Source organism: Engraulis encrasicolus, chromosome 10, assembly GCF_034702125.1.
Source record: "Engraulis encrasicolus isolate BLACKSEA-1 chromosome 10, IST_EnEncr_1.0, whole genome shotgun sequence".
Taxonomy (NCBI): Eukaryota; Metazoa; Chordata; class Actinopteri; order Clupeiformes; family Engraulidae; genus Engraulis; species Engraulis encrasicolus.
The window spans coordinates 44,876,643-44,893,284 of record NC_085866.1 but is presented as its reverse complement, the minus strand read 5'-3'; the positions used below and the strand labels follow the sequence as shown (position 1 = coordinate 44,893,284).

The window sequence follows — 16,642 nt, the reverse complement described above, 5'->3', positions numbered from 1 at the left end:
CTCTCTCTCTCTCTCTCTCTCTCTCTCTCTCTCTCTCTCTCTCTCTCAAAATCAGGACATGGGCGAAGGACTTGACAAACTTAGGCTGTTCGTTGTTCATCTTGTCGGAATGAGAACAAAATGTGCATATCCCTAAAAAAGAAAGAGTAAAAACGGACCAATGGCTGTTCCCAGTCTTTGAAAATAATAATAATCTCTGTTTGCTCTTGACAATAAATTAGGCCTATTGCCTAATAGTGCTCAAGTAAAACTGTGGATTGATTTGTTTATCATATCGGAAATGTTCAAAAACAAACAAAGAAAACCCCAACAAACAAACAAAAACAAATAAACAAAACCCCAACAAATTACAATTTCATTGTCAAACAGGGATTTGATGAAAAAGATTCCCCTCCACAGCTTAGGCCAAGGCTTTCAGTGTGCTGGACAAAACATCCCCAGAAATAGGATACAATTGTCACTACTGTGGCAAACACCTAATATTCCACTTAGGAGAGGTGAGCCTAAACATACCTCTTCAGTAAAATTGTGTTGGTCTAAAGAGGATGTGTAAATAAACGATGAACTCTCCTGTCTGAGCACTATCTCTTTTAAATCACGAAATGATCAATCCCATTGGCTGGTACAGTTCCCTTGTCACCAGAGTAGCCAATCATGACGCTTCACACTGGAAAGTGGGCAGATCTTTCTTCTTTCACACTATTCCCCTTGCAGGAATTGGAAGAGGCTTCACACACAGGGGGTTTCTTTCTGACAGAAGAAGGAGAGAACACTGTCCCTGCACTGATCCTTATTCACACTATGCTCACCATAAATATGTATGACTCATTCAAGAATTAAGGTGCGCGGTCTGCTAGCTACGTTTAAAACACACAAGTGGCACACACCTCCCTGGTAGCGGCACTTGATCATTTTGCTGCTACCTGCCTCTTTTTTGTTTGTTGATGCAGCCAGTCAGACCTCAAACAAAATCACTGGTGATGTTGTAGAACAAGATTGAAGGTAAGTTGCAAGATTTAAGGTTACCAAGTTTGCTGTTTGGCTGGGTACCCTGCGTTGATAAAATGTCCAGGATCTGAAATCAAAGACGGTTTCTTGTTTCAATTACCCCAGCGTGTCAATCATTCGCTAATGAAAGAGAAACGGCCTTGAATAGCAATTAGCTGCAGCCCATGGTTACGCTGAAAAAAATAAAGTGGTGTTGCTTGAAGGTAAAGATTTTCTCTCTGATTTGGGAACAACTCACTGCTCGTTCTGGTTACTCTGTTCCATGTATCAGTGAGGGTGCAGATTACACCAGAGGCTTTATTAAGGGTTCCAAATAAAATCTGGCTAGAGTAGTTGATTGCGTGACTTTGATGGCTGGCTAATCAACTTGATTGCTAACATTAGCCAGTGATGCCCCATTGTATTGTTTTGTGTCTTCAACGTGTGCGCGAGCTGCCTCAGACAATCTAGCAACACTGCTGGAAAGTCACCCTGGCTTGAAATCACAGTAGCCATGCCACAGGTTTACCTTGCCAATCACATGGTGATCTTAACACGGGATTAGTCAGTGTCTATCTTGCCATTGCTGATAAGTTAGCCACACTGATATCCTGTCACCACCACGCAGTCAACCGGCGTCCAGGAGAATCGCTAGTTCTGCTGCTCCTAAACCGCATTCTTTAATTTCGCTTTAGCGCGCTAAGCAGTGAGCAGTACACAAGATTAATTGGCTCGAATTAGCTGTCTTTGTTTGACCGTACGTGACTGTCTGCTTAGGGGAACGTGTCATTGGATAGTTCTTCACCCAGGAGTCTGTCATTCAATGTGGTGAGTAGGCAATGATACACAAGTCACTTGGCTGCTAAGTGATATGCCACTGTTATTGTGTCACCGCTTGTGAGCTGTGCTAGCTCTTTGCTAGCCTGGTGGTAGCCAAAACGCTAGCCACTGCTAGAGGTATTGTTGTCAAGACATTTGCCAGGTACCGTGTTCGTGTTGTTGAACTGATAGACCTGCCCCTGTTGCTGGTCAGTTCTACATACTCACTGTTGCTTCCTCCTCAAACTGTCCGAACTACGGTAGAGACAAAGAGATTAACAGAGTTGTAAGAGGCAGTGACATAATAGATGTGGTCCTCGTGTCTACTGCTAGGCAGCTAGCCAATCAAGAGTGAAGAAGTAATGTTATCAAGCATAACTTATAACTATTTACTGGGTGATGAGTTGAATGCTTTGTCATGAATGAACATATTCCATGCCATGTGTTTTGAAGTCTATTTCCCTACCTTGAGATCTCTTCCATTCATACTTAAAGACTAAGAGCATCAAAGTTGGAAACCACACTTGTCAGTTGAGACTGTAGGTTAACTACAAGGTCCATCTTTTCTGACCACATACAATGCATGCCATTTGAAGGTACATGTTTTGAGCAATTGAGTCCACCCATTGTATTATGTAACAAATCGATAATGAAATGTTAAGTTCTCAAGCATCCATGCACGCTCCAGTTCACATTAGAAGTCTATTGTGAGAGACAGCACCAGGCTCCTTTCTTTCCCTCAATTGTGTAATTTTACAGAGTAACAGTTTCTGTTAACCACAGTGAGATGCATTATCCTAGCTCTATTTACAATGGGTTGTTTTTCACTCGAGATGTGACCGAAATGCTGGAGGTTGTCCATGAAGCCATTATAATCATGTCATTCATTGTGCTCTGGCTGTGCTCTGTCAAGTGTTGTATAAACAGACTGTTAAAGCCACCTGCTGCAGGCTTGAACTTCGACCAAATGGACCTTTCGGCAGCTTGTGATGGTGTGTGTGTGTGTGTGCGTGCGTGCGTGCACTGCTCCTGTTTGTGTGTGGTGCTCCTGTTTTTCTCCTGTGTGTGTGCTGCCCCTGTGTGTTTGTGTTTGTGCATGCGCGATGTGTGTGTGTGTGTGTGGTGACCACTATCTATATTCAGCTGCTGTGTGACCTCAGTCAATACTGAACGACTCATTGTTTTGTGGTGTGTGTACATTGGTACCCCCTCCTCCGTTCTCGCACACATCTCTGGTTAGGTAAAAAAGGCAAAAGTTAGGAAGTTCATCAGTAATGCCTCATGCATCCTGTTTGCCACTTCAGTGTTCACTGTGAAATCAGACAAGGCGATGCTTGTTGATTGTGGCAGTCTACTTCAGAGCCCTAATATCTTTTCCTGGCAACAGCAATGTGAGTAAACTGAAATTCATAGGGTACATCTTGTGATAAAACAAGTAAAAAAATAAACAAGTAAAAAATAAGTAAGGTTTTGATACACACTACTAATGTTGGATGTCCAAGGCAGTGATTTGGGTCTTGAATAGTGTATGTCATGCCACAAGTTTTAGAACATTACTGTGTCTTTTTAAGCTATGCACTTTTTTGTGGCTGTAACTCGAGTATAAGCCCTTGTCACCTTAGCATAGAGCTTTTTGCTTTAACTCCACAGTGACTTGAGGTTTGACACACAACCAGTATTGCATCTCCCAGACTCCCAGAATGTTAAGCCTCGATTGTGGGGGCATAATTTCATATCTTTTCTTGAAATATGCCTGTTGTTTTTCCTTTGGTTATGTGCTTTTGTGTAGCCTAACCGTAATGGTAGTATTGGGCACGTCAGCATAAAGCCTTTTTTCTGCCCCCCTGTACAGTACTGTACCTCAAAAACGAGCGCAAGCACAGCAGATTAGGAGGCCTGCAAAGCGAAAAAGAGAAGAAAAACATTTTTTATGGTCTGTTTTCCAGCCGTCCTCTTTAGGAAACATTATGATGAATCATTTGTTTATGGACTGTGCATAAATCTTGCTGCTTGTTTCCCGAAGCGCTTTCTTATAGCCTTAGCTACTACCCTCTACCACCAACCAAAACAACCCCCTCCAACCCGACCCCACTCTTCACTGGAAGTAGAAACCCAACTCTGTATGAAAAAAAAAAGCAGCAGTCAGGCAGGCTCGTTGCCAGCCAGTGCTATAGAAACAGTCAGACGTCTAATCTTCTGCTCTGTTGAGTGAGACAGATAGAGCAGGGGTAGCAGGGAGTCAAACGCGGTAGCCACCGCCATCTATTAGTAATCATTCTCCCTGAGCTAGAGGGCATGAAAACACTCTCAAGGGTATTGCTGAGCCAAACTGTAGTGTGTGTGTGTGTGGGTTATCGTGCATGTAGTATGTGTAACCTACTGTATGTATTTGCAAGCACTTTCTATGTTGTGCCATATCCGTGTCAGTGGCAGCACTTAACCTTCTCCAAACAGAGAGAGATGCCTTACAGTATTTTTGTAAGCAGCCTTGAAACATACACTGCCTCCTAAAACTAGCCTTATGAACATCATCAGTCTACTCTGCTTGTTGCCCTCTGTGTCTTCCCTGCCTTTCTCTTCATCTCTCTCTGACACACACACACACACATACACACACACATACACACACACACACACACACACACACACACACACACGCACACGCGCACACGCACACGCACACGCGCACACGCACACGCACACGCACACACACACACACACACACACACACACACACACACACGCACACGCGCACACACACCTCATCTCATCTCCTCCTCATCTTGGCAGGGTGCCTCTTGCAGTGGTATTGCGTTTAACAACAACAAATGACTATTAAACAAGTGTGTGTGTGTGTGTGTGTGTGTGTGTGTCTTCGTGTACTACCCTGCGCTTGATAATTGTTTAATCATCGTGTTTACTGTACACTCAGTGACTCCTAGGACTCACAGATCAGTCATGATGAAGTAGTGCAGTCCAGTTTGCCTTTATCTACCCAAAGCAGATATCTTCAAGTTCAGGACTGATTGTCTTAGTTTTTACTAAGTGGCCTCTTCCATTCCTAGTATTGCCTACTCTTCTTCGTCTATGTGTAAGCATTGCATTGGACTCAGTGTTGAATGTCTTGATACATTGACATTAGTGACGTGTTTATTACGCTGATATGCTAACACAATACATTGGCAAGCTTCTCCAAATCAGATGTGTCATAATTGAATAACACTGTATTATGTCATTGTCTGCTGTGTTGGGTATGGGCCTTTAGTTTATGCCAATTTGGGTTAACTTACCGGTAACCAAAAAGATGTTCCACAGAAGGAGGAGTAGGTGTCGGTGAGTGATTAAATGTTATAATTTGCATGAAGGAGGCCGTTTCCAACAGAGGCTGTTGGAGTGTGAATGCAAGGTTTATTGAGACTCTTTACAGTTAAGGCCACCTTGACTAGGTCCCTGAAAAGATAAGGATTTTGAGTTAGAAAATGACTCATAACTTATGTGTTGCTTGCATCATGTAATTGTAAATATTTTATACACTGTGAAACTGTAGAAGATAGCCTTTCCAATAATGGTAGCCACATGTTTCTGGTATTGGCTAACCTGCCTATGCCACCTTCACTAACACATGTTCTGCAGAAAACCCTGGAATTTATGCAGCAGTTTTTTTTAACAGTGCAAGCAACAGAGGTAATCTCAGTGAAGCTGTACTTGGCTTAAAGTGAATCTGTCAAAGGAGATTGTGTGTGTGTGTGTGTGCTTGCTTGTGTGAAACGGCCCAAGAGGGCAATTTGGTGGCGTGGCCGCTGGGAGAGAAGGGTGAAGAGGCGAGCGGCACAGCTGTAAATAATATGCGGCAAATGGAGGACAGGACACACGCTAGCTAGGAAGGACGCGTAGGCTTGGCACTTGCACCACCTGAGGGTGTGTGTGTGAGTGTGAGTGTGCATGTACGTATGTGTGTCTTTGGGTGCGTGTGCGTGTCTTTGTGCATGTGTGTGTGACTGTAATTTGTGTATATGTCTGTGACTGTGTATTTTGTGCATGTGTGTGTTTGAGGAAGGGTGTCCTGTCCCATATTACGTCTTCCCTCTCTCATCTTTCTCTTTTTTTCTGAGGCTGATTTTTCAGATGTTATTACATGCAAGGGTTGTCATCAGTTTTTCTTTCTTTTTTTCTTGTTTTTGTCTGTCTGTCCTCTTCAAAATGGTTCACACTAGCAGTCTGAAGCACCTCTAGCCTTTCCCCCACCTTTTCCTGTACCCTTCATAGCCTCAGCCTCTTGGATGAGAGAGCGCAACACGAGTACTTTCTGATGTGTGTTTTTACAGGGCAAAACAGTATCAGATTTTATCTTCTTCTTCCCTCTCTCTCTCTTGCTCTCTCTCTCTTGCTCTCTCTCTCGCACTTGCTCTCTCTCACTCGCTCTCTCCCTCTCTTGCTCTCTCTTTCTCTCTCCCTCTCCCTCTCCCTCTCCCTCTCCCTCTCCCTCTCCCTCTCCCTCTCCCTCTCCTCCATTTCGGCCCTGTGAACATCTATCGACATACACTTCTGTTGCAGTTGATTTTCCCCAGTGAGCTGGAAGGCTCTGCTTCAGTGGCTGCTTGCTGTTGAGAGTGGGATGGGGTGAAGAAATGAAATGGAGCTACAGGCTATAGGCTTTAGATTGAGAGGTGCCGTCGTGCCGGCACGTAAAATCATATGTGCAGCAGCAGTCAGTGCTGCTTGTGCGCGTACAGTGTACCACCACCACCACCACCACCACCTACTCACAGATGCCTTTGCCTGAAACCCCCCAGTGATTAGCTGTCAAATCACATCAGCCCTGTCTGCCTTATTGTCTCCAATGATGGCTGACTGTCTTATTCACCAGGGCTGGGGCATCACGCTCCTCTCCTCTCCTCTTCTCCATAGTTTGCTCTCCTCTTCCCTCATCTCTTCGAGGCAATACTTTCCTCTTTTCTCCTCTCCTCTCCTCTCCTCTCCTTTGCCTTCCGCTCCTCTCCCCTCTCTTCATCTTTCTTTCCTGCCTGCCTGCCTATTGTATTGATGAAGAGGTTTATAATTTTTCAGTCATCGTCAGCTAGCATATCTCTCTATCTTGATCTCTCTGTTCTCCCCCCCTCTCTCTCGCCACCTCTATCTCTGTCTCACTCTCTGTCTCTATTCCTCTCTCTTTCTTGCTTTATATATTTATATACACATATTGTCATTCATTAGATATATTTTCACACTCTCCTTCTCACCCTTGTCTATTTTCTCTCTCTTTTCTCCATCTTATAAATTGAGTCAGAGAGCCCATTTTCATTTCAATTGTATCTGTCGGCACGTCGGGGCAGACTAGATTTGCAATGCTCTGGACAAAGTAAACGTGTTTTCCCCTTAAAGAAGTCTTGATGGGCCGTTCAGGAGCCGTGTACTCATTAAATTTAACAATCTGTCAACACGCGGCTGACGGCAAGCAACAGCAAGCCAGGAGCACTTTCATTCTTCTCAGAAGATGTTTTTTCTTTCCCTCCCTTTTCAACCCCCCACACACACACACATACACACACACACACACACACACACTCAAATTCACATACACATACACACACACATATGTATGCACACACACTGATGGGCACACACACAAACACACTCATACACACGCACCCTTCTTTTTTTTGTCTTTACAAGTGCCAGAAACAAGGGTAATTGGCTGTAGCCGTGGCTGTTTGGTGTGTTGTTTTAAGGTATTAGGCTGACACGTAGGGCACACTGGCAGGAATGAGAGCGATGGGGCCCCCTTATTCCGCCCCTCCCCTTCACACGTGCACGCACGCACACAAGTTACACATACACATACACGCATGCACAAATGCAAGGACACGCACACATGCACTCAAGCGTGCGTGCGCTCACACACACACACACACACACACACACACACACACACACACACACACACACACACACACACACACACACACACACACACACACACACACAGACACACACTTTACATAGCCTAGAGCTCCAACACCCCCCCTACACATACACACACACACACACACATGCGCACACACACTCCACACACATACAACCCCAATCTCCCCCTCCCTCCCTCCCATGTACAAAGGCAAGGCTTATCATATCTTGACTGAACAGAGATTGTGGTGATGGCTTTGTGTTTCCTGACAGTTTGTCTTCAGCACGTAGCCTACCCACCACCTCCTGAACACAAGATGCCTCCTCGCTAATGCTAACTCTAGCGCGCCCGCCTCCCCTCGCTAACATCATGTCACATCTGCTGCCTTCATTGAGAGACGGATAGGCAGCTGTATTGTGTGTGTGTGTGTGTGTGTGTGTTGCTACAGCCGCTGTTAGGCTTACTATGTGTCAACTGATTGCCAGGCAGTTACTACTTGTGTGTGTACAGTACAGCTGTCACCAGGAGTGCTCTCTCTCTCTCTCTCTCTCTCTCTCTCTCTCTCTCTCTCTCTCTCCCTCTCCCTCTCCCTCTCCCTCTCCCTCTCTCTCTCTCTCTCTCTCTCTCTCTCTCTCTCTCTCTCTCTCTCTCTCTCCTCGCCTGCCGCTCTTCTGTTCTGGCCATTTAAATCCTCCATGTTGAGTTGTTGTGTTTGCCTTCATTTAGTCCTCATTATCACCTGTCATCATTACAACACGGCTCGTGTTTGTGGAGCCGTGTAGAATACGGCATTGTCGTATGGCTCACTGATCGAATGTGGTGTTTTGTTGACTGAAAGCTCTTTGCCTCTCTCTTCTGCTATCTCTCTTTTTTTTCTCTAGCCTCTTTTTTTCCATCTGTGTCTCATTGAAGCCTCCTTTTGAAACCAAGGTGACAGAGCTTTATACGCGGGGAGCACTTGATCTCCCTGGTTCCCTTAAGGATCTCTCTCTCTCCCCTCTAGTCGCACAAGCTCCGTAGCCCCAGCTCTACTGTAAAGCCCTGATATGGCTTTAGTCACGGTTGGCTCTCTTTGTCTTTTTTTACTTTTACCCGTGGCGTGTAATTAATTTAGAGTGAAATTATAATGGGGTGGAAAAGGCGAGGCAGGGCTGGTTTATTTGTTTTAAACACATTTCGTAAGCAGACATCATAGGCTGTATCACAGCAACGAAGGTGAAAAGCGATATGAAAAGGCACAAAAGATAAAATCGCTTTGCAGAATAGACAAAAAAAAATCAAAACGGGGTGTTGCTTTCTGAAATTTTGTTTTCACGTTTAAGGCTGCTCCTGTGTCAATTGGCAAAGTAGTGGCACATTGGCCATGATGCTGGTGCTCTTTGAAGCTTGCTAGTGCTGCTGATCTTTCCTTTTGTTACAAATCTGCGTTTTATGTGAGCCATAGATATTCTTAAATGGCGATATTTCCTGTTTTTGACAGGTCACCCTGTTTTGTACAGTGTGGTGCCACAGCGAAGTGTGTGTGTGTGTTGGGTGGGGGTGGGGTTGCAGGGTCAGGCCCATTGTGATAAAGCCACCGCACAGCGCCGGTTTCAAACCTGCCTCGGCCCCTCTCAGTCCCTTTTCCAGCCCACCGTGCCCCCCTCCACGGCCTCCCTGCGAATAAGAGCCTGATGGGAGACGTATGAGAACGCTCTTCCTAGATTGCTCCAAGATGTTTGTCCCAGATCAGACAGAGGGTTTACTTTGGGAGTCATCCTGCGGTGCGCACAAGAGGTAGGAGGGAGAGAGGCAGGATTGGTGGGGGGGTAGGGGTGGGAGGTTCGGGGGTGACTGGTAATTTTAAAGCAAAACCAAAACAGATGTGGGGAAATGAAAGTACCACAGGATTACTGGGCCACTGCTCAGGGAGGACGCGGGGAGGCGAGTGGAAAAGTGCTCGTGTTGGATGTGTGTGTGTGTGTGTGTGTGTGTGCGTGTGTGTGTGTAGTGTGGCGTGTGTATGTGACGAGATGGGGGCGTTGGCTATTAGCAAAGCAAAAGTGTGTGCCTGTGCCTGTTTTTAGTGTTGTTGTTGGAAGGACATGTGTGACTGCACTGCACTCCTTCAAGCATGAGTGACTGACTGTCCATCTGTAAAGTGTGTGTGTGTGTGTGTGTGTGTGTGTGTAAAAAAGAGGGAGTGGAAAATGAAATGGATAGTTATAGGATATAAACCCGTACTGGCCACCAGTCCTGTGGGAGCTGAGCCTGTCACTGCTTGTGTGTGTGTGTGTGTGTATGTGTGTGTGTGTGTGCGCCTGCCTGCCTTCGTAGGGGTCTGTTTGTGTAATGTGTGTGCTTGTGCGTGGGCAGAAAGAGCAATAGACAAGTCATTGGGTAAGATGTTGCCTCATGCAGTGACATTGCATGATGTCTGATGAATACACGTGTGTGTGTGTGTGTGTGTGTGTGTGTGTGTGTGTGTGTGTGTGTGTGTGTGTGTGTGTGTGTGTGTGTGTGTGTGTGTGTGTGTGATGACACTACACAGAACTCGTCGAGCTGTCGTACATCCATGCCAGTAGTTTATTGCCTTGCCTCCCGCGGCCGCCTGCCTGGAGCTGTTTATGTAGTGAGTCGTGTAATATTGCGCCATCCTTAGGTAATGCCTGGCTCTGCTCTTCCCAGGGCCAGGCACCCAGCACCCGGCCAGAGGAGAGAAGAGGAAAGGGAAGGAGAGAGTGGGAGATAAGAGGAGACTTGGAGATGAGAGGAGAGGAGGAGAGAATTGAGGAGAGCGGGTGAGATGAGTGGAAAGAAAAAGAGAGTTGGGGAGATGAGAGGAGAGAAGATAAGTGGAAGGTGGGGAGAGAAGGAGCTGCTGAAGTCTTGGCCTCCGCCTGGCGTGGGTCATTTTTAAGTGCATTGGTCTGTTGAGACATGGAGCGAGAGAGTGTGAGAGATCAGTGGATGGAGGATAGAAGAAAAAAGGGTGTATTGAGCATTGAGGTAAAGAAAGAGCGGTAAATGACAGTAGAGAGAGAGAGAGACAGACAGAGAGGGAGAGAGAGAGATTCGGTCAGTAAGCAAGGGTAGGATGATGAAGTGATGGAAAGAGAGAAAGAGAGGGTGACTGAGTGGAGTGGTTGAGCGATGGATGGATGAATGATGAGAGAGGGAGTGATGGAGGGGTGACGGAGAGCAGGAAGGTGGAGATGAGATGATGCATTAGGCTAAGCAGGGGGCCACTCGGTCGCGCGCAGAGTGTTTTTTCACACATCAGATACGCTCGCCAGTCAAATGGACATTTGTCAGCAGCTGCAGCTCAGGGGAGAGAGCGAGAGCCTTTATTTATTTGTCCGAGTGTTTTGAAGCCGATGCTTCATGGTGATGTTTGTTTACAGCAAAGCAGCTACGAGAGAGATGTATGATATGAGCAGTATTTTTGTCCTGGAATATGTTTTGGCCATTTAAGGTAAATGGCCGGATAAATGGATAATGCTTTGCTACAATACTGCAAAGGCGGTGTAATTGTCATGAAAGTAGCTCAGTCAGTGGATAAATGAAGAGAAAACGCAGTGTATCTAGATGAAATAAAATGAATGTATAAATTAACACTGGTAAATAAATAGCAAATGGATATTTCAGTTCTGCTGTGTTTGCTTGTTACTGACAACCATGAGACACTACCAAACAAGTAGATGCCCTGGCTGGACTGGTGCAACCATCTTCAGAGCTGCCATTTTGTTTCTTGAAGGAACCATCTGTTGTGTCGAAGGACCAAATGTCCCTCATCAGCTGGGATGGCTGGCTGGCTGGCTGTTCTGGCTGGCTGTGGAGTTGTTGAATTTTCCTTCAAGCCACCCCGGAATGACAGCGAAGGCAACAATCAATACCCAATCAGTGATCAGCTCCAGTCCAGCTCCACTTCCCTGTTATCGGGAGGTGTACACAATCGATCGGCCGCCTGTGTGCGTCGATGGCAGTGTGATGGTGGGCTGGGCTTGGTTGAGGGTGAGGGTGAGGGTGAGGCAGGGGCGAGGCATAGGGTTGGTGGGGTATGGTGGAGGTAGGGGGTAGTTGGTAGGGGGGCGGAGTGTGAGGCTGTGCGGCTGACGTGGATCAATAATGATAATAAAAAAGAATACCCGCTCAATTAAGTCAAGCAAAAGGTCAGGCTAACGTTTACTACCCTTGAAATGATCGCGGTGGGTAATCCGCACGCAGTCATCACCGGTGAATGATGTTTTAATGAAGCGCAACGCAGCCGCCATTATTACGCCATGTAATGATCTTGGGCTTTTTTCATACGTGTGAGAGATAAAATGTATGTGTGGGGTGTGTGGGTGAGGGAAAGGACATGTGAATGTGCGTGAGATGGTTTCATGGCTTGTAGACTTGTAACAGGGGGATAATATAGGAGGTTTGGCATATTTTAGAGATCCTGAGGTGTGTGCGTGCGTGCGTGCGTGCGTGCGTGCGTGCGTGCGTGCGTGCGTGCGTGTTCGCGCGTGCGTGTTCGCGCGTGCGTGTTCGCGCGTGTGTGTTCCAGCGTGTGTGTTCCAGCGTGTGTGTTCCCGCATGTCTGCAAGCTTGTGTGTGTACAGCAGCGGGGTGTCTTGGTGTGTGATGGCTGCCCAAGGCCTCTGGTGAGCACATAAAGCCCAGCCCTCCTGCAGGCGATGGGCCATAAAGCAAGCAAGCAGGCAGGCAGGCAGGCAGGCAGGCAGGGCTGGGTTGTATTGGGCTGGGCACCTCTCCCAGATGACAGGGGTGTGAAGTCTGCAGTTGCTTAGAAGAGAGAGGGAGGGGACGGGGAAGAAAATGAAAGGAAAGGGTGTGGAGAGGGAGGATGTACAGTTTGTATGGGTGTGGATGAGGGTGTTTACAGATTTCTTTGCATGGCTTCGAGTATTTTAAGCCATTTGTGTGCAGTGCAGCGTATTACGCAGTGTGTGTTTGAGCAGACTGTCATCTTGCAAATGTGAATTTATTTCTCATTAAGTCCATTCTGCGTTGAGGAGTGTTGCCTTTGCAAGTTAAGTCGTGCTCCTCAATGCCGCGGGAAAGCACTTTTGTCACGTGACAATAGACTGTTCAAGTCGGCTTGTTATCTTAACGCTCGGGCATGATGACGTGTGTGTGTGTGTGTGTGTGTGTGTGTGTGTGTGTGTGTGTGTGTGTGTGTGTGTGTGTGTGTGTGCGTGTGCGTGTGCGTGTGCGTGTGCGTGTGCGTGTGCGCGTGCGCGTGTGCGTGTGCGTGTGCGTGTGTTGGTTTATGTGAGTAAAAGAAAATGATCTCTTTGCGTGCGTGCGTGCGTGCGTGCGTGCGTGTGTGCGTGTGTGCGTGCGTGCGTGCGTGCGTGCGTGCGTGCGTGCGTGCGTGCGTGCGTGCGTGCGTGCGTGCGTGCGTGCGCGCGCGTGCTCGCGCCTGTGTCTGTGTTGGGTGGATTGTGTGAGTGAGTGTTGGGGACAGTGTGTGTGTGTGTGGGGTGGTGGTGTTGGGTGAGGTCTACAGAGCTGCGTCCTCCTGACTGATGTTTTAATGAGGAAACGTGTGCGTATCTGAGCGCTGAGTTATGTGTGCGGCTGACCTTCCTGACTCCCCGTGTTCCCTAATCAGTGCTGACTCGCCACAGCAACACCAGTCCAGCACAGGGACCTGCCCTCCTTCTCCACCTCTCTCTCTCTCTAGCTAGCTCTCTTTCTCCACCTCTCTCTCTCGCTCTCGATCGCTTGTTCTCTCTCTCTCTCTCTCTCTCTCTCTCTCTCTCTCTCTCTCTCTCTCTCTCTCTGTCTCTCTGTCAACCTTCATCTCCATTTTGGTTCTTTGTTTTCTTAATCACCTTTTTTCTGTCCCTTTACACCTCTCCATCTCCACCTCCCCCCCCCCTCTCCCCCCTCCATTTTGCCCTTGTTTTGCCCTTTAAACCCCCCAGCTCTTTTGTGAGCGTGCGTGACCACAGAGGCGGCTTGCTCGTTACATTAGTCTGCCACATCGTTTCCTCTCATCCGTCTGCTTGCCTGCCGCTAATCCATCCATCCGTCCATCCATCCATCCATCCATCCATCCATCCGTCCATCTTCCGCCTGCCTGCTCTGTCTGTCTCTATCTATCTGTCTTCCGCCATGATACAGATCATGCTGCTCTGATTGCAGAGACACCTGATTGGATTGATGTTTCGGTGGCTCTGGCGTTGCGTCACGTAGCCCTTATGCTGGCGTTGACTCCCTTATACTGCAGCTATTCAGGAGAGAAAGAACGCTGTCAGACAGATGGAAAGAGTTCAAAAAATAGATAAAGAGGGAGAGGAGGAGGGATGGAAGACAAAATGGAGATGAAGGAAGAAAGGAGGGATGGATGGATGATGGATGGATGGATGGAAAACGGATGAAATCAGAGAGAGGTTGGGTGAATGGAAGAAAAAAGGATAAAGAAGTGAAGGATGCAATGAAGAAAAGGGGAGATGGGGGGAAAAAAGAGAGAGTGTGTGATTGGAGGGAGAGAGAGGTAAACAGTGAAGCGCAGCAGTGCGATCTAATGGTTCAATTTGTAATAAATCTGTTGCCTCAAGCTGTGCACAGTGTTTGGGCACAGTAAAGGTGCCTCTTCTGTTGTGATGTTTTTTTTTCTTTCCTCTTTTTTTCCTCTCTCTCTGCTCTCCTCTCTCTCCCTCTCTCATCTCCTCTCCTCTCCTCTGTGGAGCAGGCTCTCTGTGTGTCTCAACAGCTGTTTGTGTTGGTGCTGCAGTTAGCGAGCCCAGTGGCACATAACAAGATTTCTGCGAGGGTTAGCCCAGTAATTCACCGAGGTAAACTCCACCGTTATTCTACCTTTGGACTCCTTAATGCTCCCACCTCTCATGCCCCCCTCTCTTGCCACTTCTGAACTGGCCAGCTATCCATCCACAGATGTATTCCCCTCTTCTCTTTCCTTCTTTCCTTTCATTTGCTTTCTTTTCCTCTCTTCCTTCATCCTTTCCTTTCCTGCCTGCCTGCCTCCCTCGTATTTGATGAAGAGCTTTTATCATTTCATGGACTCATCATCAGTTAGCATCTCTCCTTTCTTTCTCTCTGTCCCTCCCTGTTCTCTCTCTCTGTTTTTCCTCTCTCTCTCTCTACTCTCACTCCTTTCTTCATCTCTTTCCCTTTTCTCTCACTTTTTCCTATCTGTTTTTCTCTAGCTGTTTGTGTTTTCGCTCACCATCCCTCTTTCTCTCCCCCTCTATCTCTCTTTCTCCCTCCTTCCATCTCACCGTCTGTCACTCTGAGCACCAAGCTTGTGTGCCATAAAAAGGAAGATGAGGGCTGAGTAGCACTAGCAGCAGCAGCACCACTACTAGCTCTCCTCATCCTCCCGCGTCCCTTTAGAGTGGCCAGAGGTGAAGGCCGCCAGAAGGCAGCAGAAAGCTAATTCACACAGTGGCCAGCGGCAGCCACTAAAGCTGATGTTATTTTCTCTGCCTGCCCCACAACCCCCCCCACACCTCCCCAAATGGGCCTCGGTACCGAGCCATTTTCTCTATGCGTTTCACAGCCGCAGAAAGAAAAGTAGAAGAAGAAGGAAAAGGAAAAAAGAGGAGGATGAGGAGAAGGTGCAGAGTGCGAAAAGGGCAAAAGAGGTTTCACTTCAATTTCGACGTGCTGAAACGTTTGCCCTTCTATACCCTCCACCTCCCACCACCCACAGAAAACCTAGTAATTGCAGATGGGAAGCCTATCACTGTCTTTTTCCTCTTTTTGTGGAAATGGCATGGTGCTGTGTTTTTCCCCCCACATCTCTCTCTCTCTTCCTTCTTTGTTTTTCTGTATCATTCGCTTTCTTTCACTCTTCCTTTCTTTCTCTCCTGCTGGAAGATGCACTTACCATGCCAGGTTTGCGGAGCATGTCAGGATGGGTCTCGCCTTATGAAAGAAACATTAACTGGCCGGATGGGGCGACAGAAACGCAATAAAGTCTAAGTCAACAGCGCTATTGATTTTATTCAAATGGCAAGCGGGCTCGCCAGCCTTGGGTAATAAGCGGCATTGAGATGCTGGGCGCGAAAAAAGCCTCGCTCTGCCTCTGACGGTTTCTTTTTTTTTTCAATTCTCTGACTGCTCTCCTCTCACCCCCTCCATCCTTCTCTTTTTTTCTCTCCTCCCTTCTCCCTTGCTATCCATTTTCACCCCTATTCTCACCCACAGCCTCCCACTAAGCCTTGCGACTGCCTTAACATTCAGCCATTCTGCTCCAATGACAGCACGATAATACGCGTTTTGTCTGGCTGTTAGGTGAAATGTCAACTCCTATTTTTCTCCCTCTCAATGCTTGTGGCAAATTAGCGCTCTTATAAACGGTATGATGAGCACATGTACATGTACACAGGTTTTTTTTTTCAGGCGATCATAGATTTTGTTGTTGTTGTAGTGATCGGTGGCTCCACTCAAGGTACACACGGATTCCAGTAACCATTTGACAACCGCCATTTTGAAATGAGATTTCCTGGAATGGACTTGTCAAGTGTGTATAGGCGAGTGTTTGTGAAGGCAAGCTTTCCCTTTGGGTCCTTATTTGTCTTTGGGCTGTTCTGTCGTCTACACAGTACACCCAGTTACAGCAGAGTGCAGTACAGTACAGTATCAGTTAAGGAAGTCTGGTCGGCATCCAGGCTCATGGGCCATCTGTGCCTCCCTCTCTCTCTTTTTAAAGGGCAGCGATATTTCACCATTAAATGGCCAGTCTTCAGCGGGAGGGAGGGAGTTATCGGGTCTCGGCAGATTTCGCTTGCTCCCCATTCTCTTGCTCTCTGGAGAGCCATGGCAGGCTTTTTTCTGGTCATTGTGCTACTGCCGTTGCTGTGTAAGTGTTCTGAGCTTATTGGATCCTCTCCTCCTCTCCTCCTCTTGTGTCCTCTTTCTCTCTTCTGTTTTTCCCTGTCCTCCTCTCCTCCTATGTTCTCCTCTTCTCTC

At 47.2% G+C, this 16,642-nt stretch overlaps 1 protein-coding gene across 5 annotated transcripts in view; it reads left to right on the top strand.

Moving 5' to 3' along the window:
* Positions 1-755: 755 nt before the first annotated feature.
* The window catches only part of rerea (arginine-glutamic acid dipeptide (RE) repeats a), a 260,930-nt gene continuing 245,043 nt past the window's right edge, over positions 756-16,642 (top strand). For 2 of the 5 annotated variants that reach the window (XM_063209003.1, XM_063209002.1), the window contains exon 1: positions 756-1,002. The gene's annotated coding sequence lies outside the window, so the exon portion shown is untranslated. Of the gene's footprint in view, positions 1,003-1,234; positions 1,816-16,642 lie in introns of those variants that run through there. The other 3 variants (XM_063209001.1, XM_063208998.1, XM_063209000.1) reach the window with 2 other exon arrangements.